This window comes from Desmodus rotundus, chromosome 3, assembly GCF_022682495.2.
Source record: "Desmodus rotundus isolate HL8 chromosome 3, HLdesRot8A.1, whole genome shotgun sequence".
Classification (NCBI taxonomy): Eukaryota; Metazoa; Chordata; class Mammalia; order Chiroptera; family Phyllostomidae; genus Desmodus; species Desmodus rotundus.
Genome location: NC_071389.1, coordinates 166,531,282 through 166,545,819, shown reverse-complemented (window position 1 = coordinate 166,545,819; position 14,538 = coordinate 166,531,282). Strand labels below are relative to the sequence as shown.

At 42.8% G+C, this 14,538-nt stretch overlaps 1 protein-coding gene across 8 annotated transcripts in view; it reads left to right on the top strand.

The window, feature by feature from the left end:
- The first annotated feature begins 3,679 nt into the window (after nt 1-3,679).
- PPFIBP1 (PPFIA binding protein 1) overlaps nt 3,680-14,538 on the top strand; it is a 153,423-nt gene continuing 142,564 nt past the window's right edge. For all 8 annotated transcript variants that reach the window (XM_053921700.1, XM_053921698.1, XM_053921697.1 and 5 more), the window contains exon 1: nt 3,680-3,902. The gene's annotated coding sequence lies outside the window, so the exon portion shown is untranslated. The remainder of the gene's footprint in view (nt 3,903-14,538) is intronic.

Sequence of the window (14,538 nt, the reverse complement as noted above, 5' to 3'; positions counted from 1 at the left end):
CTATAATTGTTTTATGTCATTAGAACAAGGGAAATGTGTTTACCAGTGACTCGCTATGTGTCAAGCAACATGCCCTGTCATCTTGCATGACACCTAGTCAGCTCTTTGCAACAACCCTGGGAGATGGATTTTAGTAGAAATGGGCAAAAGTGGGAATGTAGTTGCAGACTCGCTCAGTTTGCCCAGTGCAAACGTATGAAGCAGAGTGATGATGAGTTCAGAAAGGTCAGTTGGGCCCGGATGTGAGAGCCTGTGTGGGACTTTGTTCCTTGGAAAAAGGGAGACATTCAAGTGTTTTGAAAGGAGTCTAGAGTAATCGGGAGTGTGCTTTGGAGAACTGCATCTGGAAGCAGGCAAATGACTGGACCTTGATGAGCTGGGTGAGCCTTTCCTGGTATCTGCATCTAAACAAAGTATGGAAAGTATCCTCACCCAAGTACCGGCTTGGGGGTGGGGGTAGATAAAAGAGTCAATCTGCAATCTGTTACTCCACAGGGCAGAACTGAAAGAGAAGTAGATTGTGAATAATCAACACTATGTGTATGTTTATATATATATACATGGAGAGAGATTTAAAGTATAGATATATATAAAGGAAAATGGCTTGCAGTCAAAGATTAAGGGAGAAGCGGGGGAGAAGGAGCTGAAATCTGGCCCACTGATTCCTCTCTTACCCACTTTCGAACCCCTGGTTTGAACACCACTGCTCCAGCCCTGGCCAGTTTTCAGCTTTCCTCTTGAGTCTTTTGTTTGTCCGGACTCCCGATGGCAGCTGTTATCACTCCAGCTGTGGAGGGGATGGGAGGCAACTTCCTGTTATTCTATCCTGCCATCCCTATGGGGGTGGGACATTCCCTCCCCCATCTTCTGCTGCTGACTGTACAGTGTGAGCCTGTGGGTAGGCATCCTATGACTGGGGCTGGAAGAATGACTGGTAGCCAGCCACCCAGCCTCTGTTAGAAGACACTGGGGAGGGCAAGGCAGTCAACAGGCATGACAGACAAGTGTGTCCCTGGCTGAGGGGAGGGAAGGATGAGTGGCTAAGAGGCAGGTTAAGTGGTTGGTGCGTGAAATATCTGACGGGGTGAAGGGTTGTTGCATAAATGCTGGGAGAGTGGGAAAAGGGAAGGACTCTGGCCAAAGTGGAGAGAGAGAGAGAGATAATTATGTTTTCTGCCCCTAAGATTATGTGGGGTATCTGGGGTTTGGTTTATTTAAGGAATGGAGGGGCATTAGAAGTGACATAATGATCCATTTTCTGTCCTGTATTTTTATCTTTGAATTGAGTATCTTTGAGTTTTTTCTTTGAATTGGGTATAAGGAATACGAAGAGGTATTAAGCATGGATCTTGCTTTTCAGAGTTTGGGAAGTTAGAAATTGTATATAGCTAGACATATATAATATATGTTCACACATTTGTACAATCTCAATAAAGCTTACAATAACCTTTGATGTATTATCTATCAGCTCCATTTCATAAGGTGTGGCTCAGTGGTTGAGTGCTGGCCTGTGAATCAAGGGTTCACGAGTTCAATTCCCAGTCAGGGCACATGCCTGGGTTGTGGGCCAGGTCCCCAGTAAGGGGTGCGCAAGAGGCAACCACACATTGATGTTTCCCTCTCATTTTCCTTCCCTTCCCCTCTCTCTTTCTCTCTCTAAAAAAAAAATAGGTAACTGATGGAGGTTTTAGTGAGTTGGCCAAGTTACACAGCAAGTAAGTAGCAGAACTGGGCAATGGACGCCAAGCCCTTTTTCTGTTCACTGTGGTGCATGGTGAGGACAAGGACTCTAACTAGGCTTTGAGAGAAGGGTAGGACTTAACACGCAGAAGGGGTTCAGAAGGTATAAACTTCCAGTTATAAAGTAGTCATGTGGGTATAAAGTACAGCATGGTGACTATAATTAATAATACTGTATTATATATTTGAAAGTTGCTGAGAGTTAAAATTCTTTTCAAACAACAACCACCACTAACTCCTACACACAGAAGAATGGGGGTTCTAGTTTGGCCAGGAGATGAGAATCAAGCAAAGTGATTCCCAGAAATGAAGTGGGAGATAAGGTGGGAGAGGTAAACAGATGCCAGATTTGGGAGACTTTTAACTGGCTAGCCAAGAATTGCAGAGAAAAGGGGCCCTGATTTAGAGGGGAAGGTGTTGAGGGCAAAAGCAGCGTTTTCAAAATCTCATCTAGTAGGCGGGCACAGAGCTGGGGGAAAATGGAGGCAGAAGTATACCATAGGAGCTTGGAACAGTGTGGGCCCGACAATGGTAATGACGTAACAGGGGTCTGTGACAGCACTGGCCGGGGTCTGTGGATTTTTTTTTTAAGCATCATAGTGTTCAGATGAGTGTAGATTGTGGGCCATCACTACTTTAAAGTAAAGAAAAAAAGTGGCTTTGGGGACAAATGGACCTTGGTTTCAACTCCAGTTCTGGATGTTCTGGGGAAATTTACTTAGCAGGTAACCTTGCCCAGCCTTTGATTTTTATGTTAAAATGGGACTAATGACACTTTACCAGATGGTTGAGGATTAAGTGAGGCACAATGTTGGGCTCTGCATCTCTCTAAATTCTGGGCATGGTGGTGAAATGTATGATGTTGTCATCTGTCAAAAACAAATAATAAAAACCCACAGAAAGTCAGTAATTAACTCATTGTACTTCCAGAAGATGATGCATAGTATGCTACCTATGTCTCGTATAAATAGAGCCACTTTGCGCCATTCAGTTCTGCCTTGGAGCAGATGGGCACACTGAATAAACCATCTCCGGAGAATCTTTCTCTTCTGTTAGCCAAGGGGATTATACAGCATGATATCTGTTGAGAGTAAATGTTAGTTAATTCTTAATTGATAGCTCAGTCTCTGCAATTGGTTCCATTCAACAGTAATTATTCTCCTGTGGCTTGTTCAACCCAATTGTGAGCCCCCCCCACCCCCGCGCCTCCTTTTCAATTGTGCGCGAAAACAGCAGCGTTAAAGGTTCTGAAAAAGGTTAATAGCAATTTTTCTTATTTCAAAGGTTCAATTTCATTTGCCTGGAAGCTCGTGTGGTGTGATTCATTTTCATCGCTAACAGCAAAAGCAGCCACATGGTCGGACAACGCTGCAAGTTAGCAATTCAGAGCTGGGTCGCCTTTTCTAGCATTCGCTTTCCAAATTTTTCCGAAGTGTCTTTGAAGTTCTAAATTTCCCTTTTACGGGAACACCCAGGAGTCCCAAGATGAAAGGGTAGCAAAGTGAGCTGGCGTTTTCCTTTATTCGCCTGACTTCAAGCTAGCCATTTTCTGCTCCACGCACAGCCGGACTCGTACTTGCCCGTGACATAGAAGCAATTGTTTTTCCTTAAAAAGGGGGCTTGGGTGGGTTACTTTCATTTCTGTTCTGGGATGTAGGAAATACGCCAAGAAAAGTTTAAACCACGACCCACAGGGTTCTTCCCCATACATCTCCTTTCCTTAGAGATAGCAGGAAAAGCAGCATTCTTTTTTCCATCAACACCCACTTCCAGCCCTAGTCTGGCTCAGCAAGGAATGTATAAAATTAGTTGACTCCTTTGAGTGACGGTCCCCGGGCCCAATCAGTGGGCGCGGGGGCGCCGCCGGCCCCGCCCCCTTGCGATCTCTCTTTGGCTAATTCCCGCAGGCGGGGAGGAGAGAGCGCGGCAGTGGGAGGGGGAGGTACCTGGAACGGGGAGTGATGTCAGCTCCCAGCTCCCAGCTCCGTGTCTGCCTGGATTCCTGATATGGTGTAGGGCCCGGAGGGTGGGGACGCCGGGAGCGGGACGGGAGGGGATTCGGGTTTACTAGCCTGCGGCGGGACCCGAGAACTGGAACTTTGAACTCCAAGGGAAGGCGAACCAGAACTTTTGGAACTAGTGCCGGCCGCTTCCACCCCCAGGTAAGGGCGTTTGACTCCTCTCGGACCCGAGAGGAGTGGCACCGTTGTGTGGTTGCAGCTGGGAGTAGCAGCTGCGCCTCCTCCTCCCCGGGTGGATTTCCTTTTCCCACTCACTCCTGTTTTCCAATGGGAACGAGCGCTTTTGCGGGGTGGTGGTGGTAGGGTTTAACTCCTGGGGCACCCAAGTACCCTGTGTGAAAATACCTCCAGGATTGGACTTGTAATGTCTTGTCTGTATCCTAAGACCCCCCCCCCCACACATACACTCTGGTCTCCCACTAATACTTGAGAACCCCAATCAGAGAAATGAGGGGGTGGAGGTGAGTGTGTGGAGAGTGTTACTAAAAAATGTCACAAAAAGTTTATGAAATATTGACTCAAAAATGGTTCTCTTTGAGAGAGAACAGAAATTTTGTATATATATTTTTAGTTCCCGTGTGGCCTATTACATAGTGATTTAAATGAAAGAATATAATTGTTATTCTTGTATAGCAACATAAAAAATCTTTTTATGTAGTCCAGTCAGGATGTGAGAAATTCACTTGGGATGTATTCATTATGAGCTTGCGGGGAAAAATAGTCTCTTGAGGCCACACTTCTAAAACTCTAACTCTTTTTCACTCTCACATTTTAACCGAGAATCCCTTTCGTTCCCAACTTTGTGATCTGGAGGGCTTGGTTAGGAAGGTTGCTGAGAATCTTCAGATTTGTGTTCTGTGGCTGAGAAAAGGATGAGGGCTGGCAGTTGTCTTCTCAGGGATCATTTTTAGAGAAGGGAGTTTTAACAGGGAAATGTGGCAGAAGGCGTGGCATACAAACTCTTAATTATAGGAACATGCATTTTTCAACATGTGGGACCAAAACAAATCCTTCCTTTCAATAAGAAGTGCAGGGAGCAATAGAATGAGGATTTGATTTAGTGTTCAAGTTTGGTAGTTAAGGAAAGCAGTTGCCTGCCGGGAAGAAGAGACATTTGGAAATGGAAGTATAGAATTCTGATTTTTGTTATTTCCTGTTTCAAACATTTTCTTTTTTCTGGAGATTTGTGTGCCCAGGTCACTAACTGGGTGTGATTGATTTTTCTGGGGAAAAAACTTAAGTCTACAAACTGATTCAGAACTCTCAATTATCAGTGCTTAAAGGCTTTTTTTTGAGAAAAAAAAAAATACGGGCTATGGCTCCTGAGTCAAGTTTCCCTTTTCATTCACCACTGTTCCTCACAGTGAGGATCCCTCTTGTTGCCAGGTCTGGGAGGAAACAGGCGTGGGCTTCATTGTGAGTCAAAAGCTGCATCCCCAGTGCCTGGACGAAAAGGGCATTTCCAGGGGATGAGGAAAGAAGCCACCACGTTACATCCAATAAACTCAGTCAGGAAGTGTGGAGATACAGGACTGTATAGATGGGGTTCTCTATCTTTCTAGCCAGGTAACAATTAAATTTCAGAGCTAGATATAAGTATTTTGTTTGCCATTGTTTATAAAACAACCTGGGTTTATATTGTTCTCAGATTCTGAAAAAATTAATTAGCACAGGGTAGAGAAAGAGCACAATTTTGCAAAGGGAAAGGGTGCTTTACTGGAAAGTCCAGAGCATTTTAATTTTAGTTTGTGTGTTAGACTCAGAACAGAAATTTCCTAATGGCTCTGAAATAGTGGTGGACAAGTCTTTTCTATTTATGTTCTATAGGAAGCAAGTAAAACACACTGTATTTCCCAGGAGGAAAGGAGGTGATGTGGAATTCCTGTGGGCTGATGTGAGCTCACTGGAGCCCTGGCTGATACAGTGCTCAAACTGGAGTTTGTAATGCCCACAGCTGGAGCTGTAAAAAACAGTCAAGTGAAGGGTGTTCGATGTGCCAAATTCAGATTTATGCTTTCCCCCCAAGAAACTCCGTCCTGGCTTAAAGACTTGAATATGCCAAAGCTTTAAGTTTATTAACAGTTTTTTGAGTAAGTCATTTTACATACTTACTTTTACCCAGTATTCCTCTTTCTTGGTCCTTGTTTATGAAGATGTGGTGTAGCAAAACGTGGTACTTTGAAAGGACAAAACTTCAAAGATGTTCGTTACTGAGAAAGGTAGGTTCAGATTCTGATCAAATTATGTGACCAGCAATTGTCACTAGTTCTGGTATCTCCTTAAAAAAAAAATTGGATAATGGCCTTTGTGGACAAAGGTTGACTTGAAATCTAGGGCACACTGTAGTTCCAGATCAATAGTGCCTAATTTCAAGGGCATCATGGACCAGTTTTGGAAACAAGTTCAGTGAGGGAGAGTGCTGTTTCTGTAGTCTCTTTGTGACTCAGTACCGGCATGAGATAAATCAGAACAAGGTCATTTTTTTCCCCTCAGTTACTGACTAGTTGACTTCTTTTTAAAACCTACCTTTCAGCCCTGACTGGTGTGGCTCAGTGGATTGAGTACTGGCCTGTGAACTAAAAGGTTGCCAGTTCGATTCCCAGTCAGGGCACATTACCTGGGTTGTGGGCCAGGTCCCCAGTAGGGGTTGCGTGAGAGGTACCAACACAATGATGTTTCTCTCCCTCTCTTCCTCCCTTCCCCTCTCTCTAAAAATGAATAAATAAAGTGTTTTTTTTAAAAAACCCTCCCTTTCATATTCATGAAATGTTTGCATTTTATAGTTGATTAAAGTTAATTATGTTGGCAATTTGTTACGTTAAAATTAACTTTTTGATTTTTTTAGCTCCCATTTTCATAAGTACCAAATCCAAATAGCATATTTTTCAAAGTGTTAACCAAAGACCCCATTCATCACTGCACCCTTTCAAAGACATTACGTGTTTCTGACCTGATGTTAATTACCTTTTAAAAACAATGAGTGAATGAGTGAATGAATGAATGACTATGCCTTCACCTTTGGGTCTGTGTCTTGATTCTTTATTAAAGAAATGTTGCTTCACGGTGAAAATGTAGGCAAGAGATATTGCATAATGATGGCTTTTTTATCCCAGAGACTTCCCTAGAAAGCCGTATTAGTTCTGAAATTGAGAGAAAAAATGTCACAGTGGGGCAGCCAATTGTGAAATCTTTCAGGGAGCCATGGTTATGATTATTGATTTACCCATGGCCAAACAGCTGAGTTTAAGTAAGAGAGTCGAAGCTGTTAAGGACACTGGGTGGTGTTTGGGGATAAAGGGAACAGAGTGTCTGCTCTTTAGCTGAAATGTTGATAATGTCATGATTAAATCAGGCATCAAACTGTCAGAAAGTTGACACTATCCAAAAACTGCTCTGGGCTTGTGCAGTCCCTTGCATCTGTGGTATATTATGTCATTTGTTCTCAAATTCATTGCAGGGCATGTCAGAACCTTTTCCCTTGTCGAAAAGCCGCCAACTTTTGTCACAGATGCCACCACCACAAAGACTGATGCTTCATGAAGTGGAGCTAATGGATTAAAAAAACTAAACTGAATTAACTCACTCTACCAAAGACAGACTCCTCTATTTCTTTTACACTCTTCATTTTAAATAGTCATTATTGATGCCAGTTTAGCACTAGTTGATTATGTTTCAAAAAGCCAAGTAGTGAGAGTTTCTTTTACTTCAATATTTTTTTCCAAGTTGAAGGATCTAGAACAACAAACAACTGGATTTTAGATTTAAAAAATGAGCCTTTCCAGGAGTTTTAAGTTCACACGCACACTTGCCAGGCAGTTTTGGGGGGACGTGTAACAGCCTGGACCCGTTGAAGAGCTTCTATTTCTGAAATGTGGGTTTGGAGTCAGTGGTCCAGGTGGGTGGGTTGTTACCGTTTGTGACTGAACTTCGGTCATATGTGTCCCAGGAACTCGGTGTGACTCACATTTTGACTGGCCAACACGCACATCCCTGTTTTTGTTGGCAAGTGGAATGAGTTCAGAATAGAAAGATCATTTAGTGGTTTCTGTATGGTGGTGCACCTAAAAATATTCATGACTTGAAGGAATTGTCCAAACTCTAACTGCACCGAATAATAGTCATTCTGGCAAAGGCTCGTGTCTCAAATATGTATTGTGGAGGAAGAAGATCTAGCACTGTAATGTTTGGGCCTGCAGTAGGTTTTATGGACTCCCTGTGAACCCCACAGTAAAGCTAGGTATTTTCACCTCTAGTTTGGGGAATGCAAACATTTGACATAAAAACAGATGCATGTTCAGGGGAGCAGGTGTGCTGATTCATGGGGTGTGTGTGTCTTTGTTAACAAGGGAAAACTTAATTTTACCTGGTGAAGGAGACACTAAAGATGCTGTTTTGAGTGGCCAGTCCATTATAAATAAGTGAGCAAATTCTTTAGGCAAGCAAGAAGTAGGTAGGCTTGTTGGGAAGTGTATTAACTTGTCCCTTGATGTGAATGTAATATTGGGTTGGCCAAAAAAGTTCTTTTATTAATTTTTTCCGTACGATGGCTCTAGTAGTTGTCTTTAATTTCATTGGAAACAATTTTGTTAGATTGTATTGTGACAGCTGTCATATCAGCATGCATTTAAAAATACTTAGTAAAACTGGTGAATTTTTGTGTAGCCATTTTAATATCGAAGATGGAAGAAAATATGCAACATTTTTGGCATATTATGCTTTATGATGTCAAGAAAGGTAAAAATGCAACTGAAATGAAAAAAAAGATTTATGCAGTGTGTGGAGAAGGTGCTGTGACTGACCAAATGTGTCAAAAGTGGTTTGCGAAATTTCTTAGTACTATTGACATTTTGGCCAAATGATTCTTTGCTGTGGGGCTGTCTTATGCATTGGAAGATGTTTAGCAGCACCCCTGGCTTCTACCCAATAGAAGCCAATACTGGGAGTTAGCCGAAATCAATGTCCAAATCAATAAAGTTATTGGTGAAAATGAAAAATGTGTCTTTTATTTTATGAAACACTGAATGGTCTTTTGTCGTCCTTCTCTTCATCTGTAATATTTCATACAAATGTCATCTTGCCACCAGAGTTGTATGAGGTTTTTATGAGGAAAGTTTACTGAATTTACTTTATTTGGAAGAAAATGAACACAAGGCTAAAACTTTATGGCCTACTTTCTTAATATAACGCGATAGTGTGACTACAGTTGCATAAATAATGTCCTCGCATTCGTTATCTTTTTCTAAAGACGTTGCTTCTCATAACAACATGTAGTGGAGAATTTTGTTTTGTTTGAATCGGAATTTGAACACGTTCTACTTTTTCTTATGAATGCTAGAAGAGTTGAATGAGCTCGTAGGTTCTCATCGAAATTCACCATTGGAAGTGAGCAGGGGGAGGAAGGGAAACAGCGACAACTCAGAGGAAACACTCTGAACCTGTGAGTCTGCCGGGATGATTTGTGTGAAGTCACCTGGGACTTAGTGTTTTTCCCCAGGATCAGCTGCTTGGAGGCTTTTGTAAAACTTTCACATTCTTCCGGCCTCCGCTCCCATGGGTGTGTGACGTTGCACAACCAAGAGGGCTTTTAAACACAGATTCAAGGTTCTTTTATTGCTCTTCTATTCTCAGGGTATCTTGATTCTCTAGGATGACTTGTGCTCTACATCGCCCTGTGGGGCAGACACAGCTAGATGCCCAACCAGTAGCTATTCCACCCACTTCTTCCCCATAGCTGAACCCCTCTTTTTTAATTGCCCACCATGGCCAGTTAAAAAAAAAAGCTTGCTTTCCCAGAACCCCTTGCAGTTGGGGGTGTCTAAGGGATATAGCCCTGGCCAATGAGATGTAAGTAGGTGGGTTGAGCTCCCTTATAAAGCTCATATAAGAGGATGGACTCTTATGCGCCCCCTTGTTAGGCCTTTTGCTCTTTGTCCTTCTTTCTCCCTGCAACATGGATGCTGTTTTCTAAGTGGAGAAGCCATCTCGAGACCACAGACAGAAAACTGGAGGGGTAAGCAGGCTGGGAAGCTGATGACATTCTGGAACTGTTCTACCAGCCCTCTCCTGCCCATCTCTTGACTTTCTGTGACAGAAAGAAACTTTGGTTAAACCACAGAAGTTAGATTTTGCTACTTGCAGCCTAATGTGATCTTAACTGAGTTTAAATTTTGAAAAACTCATAGTTAATCTTTTCTCTAAGAATTAAATGTTATCATTCTGTATGACAAAAAAAGGGGTTGGACTTTGCCCTATGGACTCTCTGCTTGAACCCTGGCTTTGCTATTTATTACAGTCAGATATTGGCAAGTAATTCAACTTCTTTGGGTCTCAGTTCTCCCATCTGTAAAATGGTGGTACTGATGTTTGTCTCATAGAATTTTTGTTGCTATCAGAAATAATTAGAAATTATTGATAAAAGTAATAATGGCACATTTGGCACATGGATTCTCAGCAAATGGTGGCAGTTGTTACTGAAGGAGAGTGTAGTGGGGAGCCAAGTAATCGTAGAGGGGGAGGCAAGTAACTCAACTTCAAGTAGGTTCTCAGTAAGCGTAGATGGAATGGCTGACTGGTGAATTAGATTTATAGTTGCAACCTCTTGCCTCCATCTACTTGCTGTTTGTTTTAACACCCATCTCTTATCCTCAGCCTTACTTGCCTAAACCAGAATACCTGGAGCTCTTCTGTTCTCCAACTTTGGTTGAAAAAGCAAAGGATGTCCTTATGAAAAATTTGTGAACTATAGCACAGGAATGAAGGGAGCTCCAGAATGAAGTGGGCTCCAGAGTCAGACACATGTAGATTAGAATCCCTTGGCCTTACTAGCTGTGCGATTTTATCTTCTGTGAGATGGGAATAATTGGGTGGTTATGAGGAATAAATATGCTTATATGTGAAGCACTAACAGCTGTTTTCCTGGCACAGAATGAGCACTGGATTGATGACAGATATTGTTACTATTTCATTAAACACTTGTTAGGCAATTCTTGGCCTTGGTATGAGGTCCTCTTGGATATGTAAGGACAAATAAAAGATGCTTTTTACCCTTAAGAATATTCATGTGCAGGAGATGGGGTGAAGGAGATGACCCTTCTTATACATAATTGTAATAAAAAACATTTAAAATACTATTTAGCTGTTAAAAAGTTGAAAAAAATATACTGACTTATACAGATGTTTGTGATAAATATTTTAAGAAAAAAGCAACCAAGCACATATATATAACATTTGTCATATACATAACATATGTAACATATTTGTCAATGTATGAAAAATTGCTAAATGGAGTGATTTGTGGGGGGATGGGATTAGGGTGGTAGGGAGGATGAAGGGGGCTTTTAAAAAAAGTTTATTTATTTTTAGAGAGAGAGGAAGGGAGGGAGAGAGAGGGAGAGAAGCATTGACGTGTGGGTATAGCTATAGCATTGTATAGCAGGTCCTCGAATAACGTAATTTCGTACTCACTTTGATGAAGGAAAAAATTTCATTCCCATCTGGGGCCACTGTCTGTGTGGAGTTTGCACATTTTCCCCATGTCTGCATGGGTTTTCTCCAGTTTTCTGGTTTCCTCCCTCATCCCGAGGATGTCCTAGTCTTGGTGGGTGTGGGTGTGGGTGTGAGCGCACCCTGCGATGGAAGGCCGTCCTGTCCAGGGTGGGTGCCTGCCTGGTGCCCCAAGCTGCTTCAAGAGGCTCCAGCCACCAGTGGCCCTGAACTAGAATAAGTGGATTGGAAAATCATCATCTTAATTTTTATTAATCTTTTAAAAATGTATGTATAGCTCACACTTATTTCAGCATTTATTTTAGAAGTGTTCTGTGCTTTTATTCAGTTGAGTGATGTTTTTGTGACCAGAAAGAAGCCAGAGGAACTTAATTCTTACTTGCATCAATTAGCCTATGGTAAAACTGGTTTCCTTGTACATCATATGCCTAAAGTCGCAGTTTCCAAGAACCTGTTGATGACGATAAGTGAGGGCTTACTGTACCCTTCAGGGAACCCTGGACATTTAGACACGGTCAGCCTGAAGAGAAGTTACTAGGGGAGTTAGGACAGGAGCACCAGAGAAACAGAAGACCATGGTGGCAAGGGGAAGAAGTGCGCCCAACTGAAGCGGATGGTCCCTGCCATCCAGTGTTGCCAACCCATCACAGGATGGACTCTGAGAAACGGCCCCAGTCCGGCTGCCAGCTCCTTCGGGAGCTTGGAGAGCAGTTTCACTAGCACAGTAGACGTCAAACCCAGAGTGCAAAAATGTGAGAAATTCATGGGAGGTGATGAATTGCAGGTGGCCCTGTTAGCCCAGCTTGTCAAGGAACTGAACAAGGAGAGACGTGCTGGGATAGCCTAGTTTCCAGGAAGGTACAGGTGGAGAGGGTGATGCGAAAGAAGCAGAGGACAAGTATGGGTAGAGTCTGGGAATGGGTAGAGTCTGGGTGAGAAGGACAGGGATAGATTCAAAACCAAGTGGAGCGGGGCAGATTAGCCTTGAAATCCACAAGCACCTTCTTTACACGGCAGGGAAGAAAGGATGGGGGAAATAGAAAAAAATGCCATCGGGAGACATACGTTGAGTAATTTCACCTCGGGCAGTCTGCATTTTTTCAGTCTAACGGGAGGCAGTGAAACAAAATTTATAGACAAGTAACTCAGGCTCCTGAGAGGCTGGCTCTCTGGGTTGTTGGTGAAGAGGAAAAATGTGAAAGAATGACAGAAGCGTCTCATCTAAACAACACAAACTGACACGTTTGCCAGGATGTGTCTCCAGGCGGGAAATCAGTGAACTGAAGTGGAAAGTCGTGGCACAAAAAAAGGAGAATGAAATGAGACAAAGGAAAACTTGACTGTATTTAAAGGAGGAATTTTTAGACAACCAGACATAATGGCTTGCAGAACAACTGGCCAGCAAAAACCTGAGCACTTCTGAGAAGCAGCCTGGTTCTGGAACCACACCCTGGGTCTGGTGAAAACCGAACCCGTCAAAGCACCCAGAACACTTCAAGGAACAGAGTTGTCAGCAGGGAGGCCTCTGCATTAGATGCTGTTCCTGGTAATGCTTTCTTTGGTCTTCAGTTTCACTAATTATTTCAGGAGAGATCTGTAGTTGGAAAGACTCTGGGTTCCGATGTTTCAGCAGATTTGCTGTTGTAATGACATGAGGCGGGTGGGAGAAAAGGACTGAAGCAATTCAGTAATTACCAGCGTGGTACTAAAAATCAGCGCCATTCCCATCCGTCCACAGATGGGTCTCTTGGGGGTTGCTTTGAAAGACATCAGTAAAAACTTAACTAAGTGTGTGGAGCGTATTTAGATAGGCATCATATTCTTGAGGTAAATGATTCTCTGTGGGAACAGCTACGTAATTGCGGAGCCCGGTGTAAAATGAAAATGTGTGGCTCCTTGTTTAAAAAGCAGGAAAATAAGTGCTGTTAAAGGTACTAACATGTAAAAAGCTTTTCCTCTCTGTCACAGTCTTCTTCTTGACTCAGCGTGACTTTATTTGCTATTGAATGCCATTGTAAGTGAAGAAAAAATTAAAATTATTAGCATGAATTTTACTGTTCATCCTTGTATTGTGCAATGCCAGTTTTAAATGCAAATATAAGAGCTTTAAATGTGTATGCAGAATTAGCGAAATCACACAATTCTTATTTTGTAATTTGCCTGTGTATGTGTATATTGTTCTTACCAAAACAGTAGAAATGCTGCACAAAACTCGCTCGCTACTTTTATTTCGCTTCTTGACCTGTGCATTTTATCAGTCTTTGATTTACAGAAGGAAGGACTGGCGTAAGCAAGGACCAACAGGAAAAAGAACTATGGGTTTCTCTATCTTTCCGCTTCCTTCCGTGCCGTCATTTTCAGCGTAAGTGGGCGGCTAACACACGGAGGTAACCGGAGTAAGAGAGGATGGGATAGGAATCCTTGGTCATTTGTGTTTCTTAGAAAGACATTGGTTCGAATGGGAAGCATGGCTTCTTGGAGCTGCTTACTCAATTTTTGTAACACACTTTCAACTAGTCTTGCTGAACTCCCATGCATCATGAATCCACAGAAATTCTGTGCTCACGGGGCCCTGCAAACACCATGTAGGAACGGGGTGGCAAGGAACGGTGTGGCCACATGCATTTTGAATGGGGTCTCCTCTGCTCACACCCACGCTCCATTGTCCCATCAGACCTCACTCACAAACATAAGTTCAAAGCTACAGGTATCAAGAATCTCAGGATGATGACAGCAGAGCATTAAACCACCTGTGGAGCCTTTCTGAGCATAGGGTTCTGTGTGACTACAGAGGTCACAAACCCAGGAAGGCGGCCCTGTTCTAGGAAGTCCAAGAGGTCACTTTTAAGCCTGAGTTTTCCTGGGGTCTTAAAGACTGACCTGCTTTATCAAAGTTTGCAGCTTTGTGCCTGTTATCTTAGGGACCCTCTCCTGACCATCAGCACTGTCATTTTGGGCTTTCAAGTATATTTCTAATAACTCCCTGTTGCCTCTCCCATTGTCTTGGTTCAGATCCCTGTCATCTCTGATATTCACCCTTGCACTTAATTTTTTCCTCTTATTCTACACGTCATGGCCAGACAAGTCTTTCAAATAAAGCTGTGGTATGAGGCTACCGTGCCTGCTCTTTTTGATCTCCTCTGGGCCGTGGCTTGTAGTAGTGGAGGCCTCATACTGATGGCTCCGGTGGAGGCTGCATGGAGACTGATTTGGTTTGACCTACACAGTATGTATTTTAAGAAATTTAAGCCAATGCTTAACATTTGGGAGATTT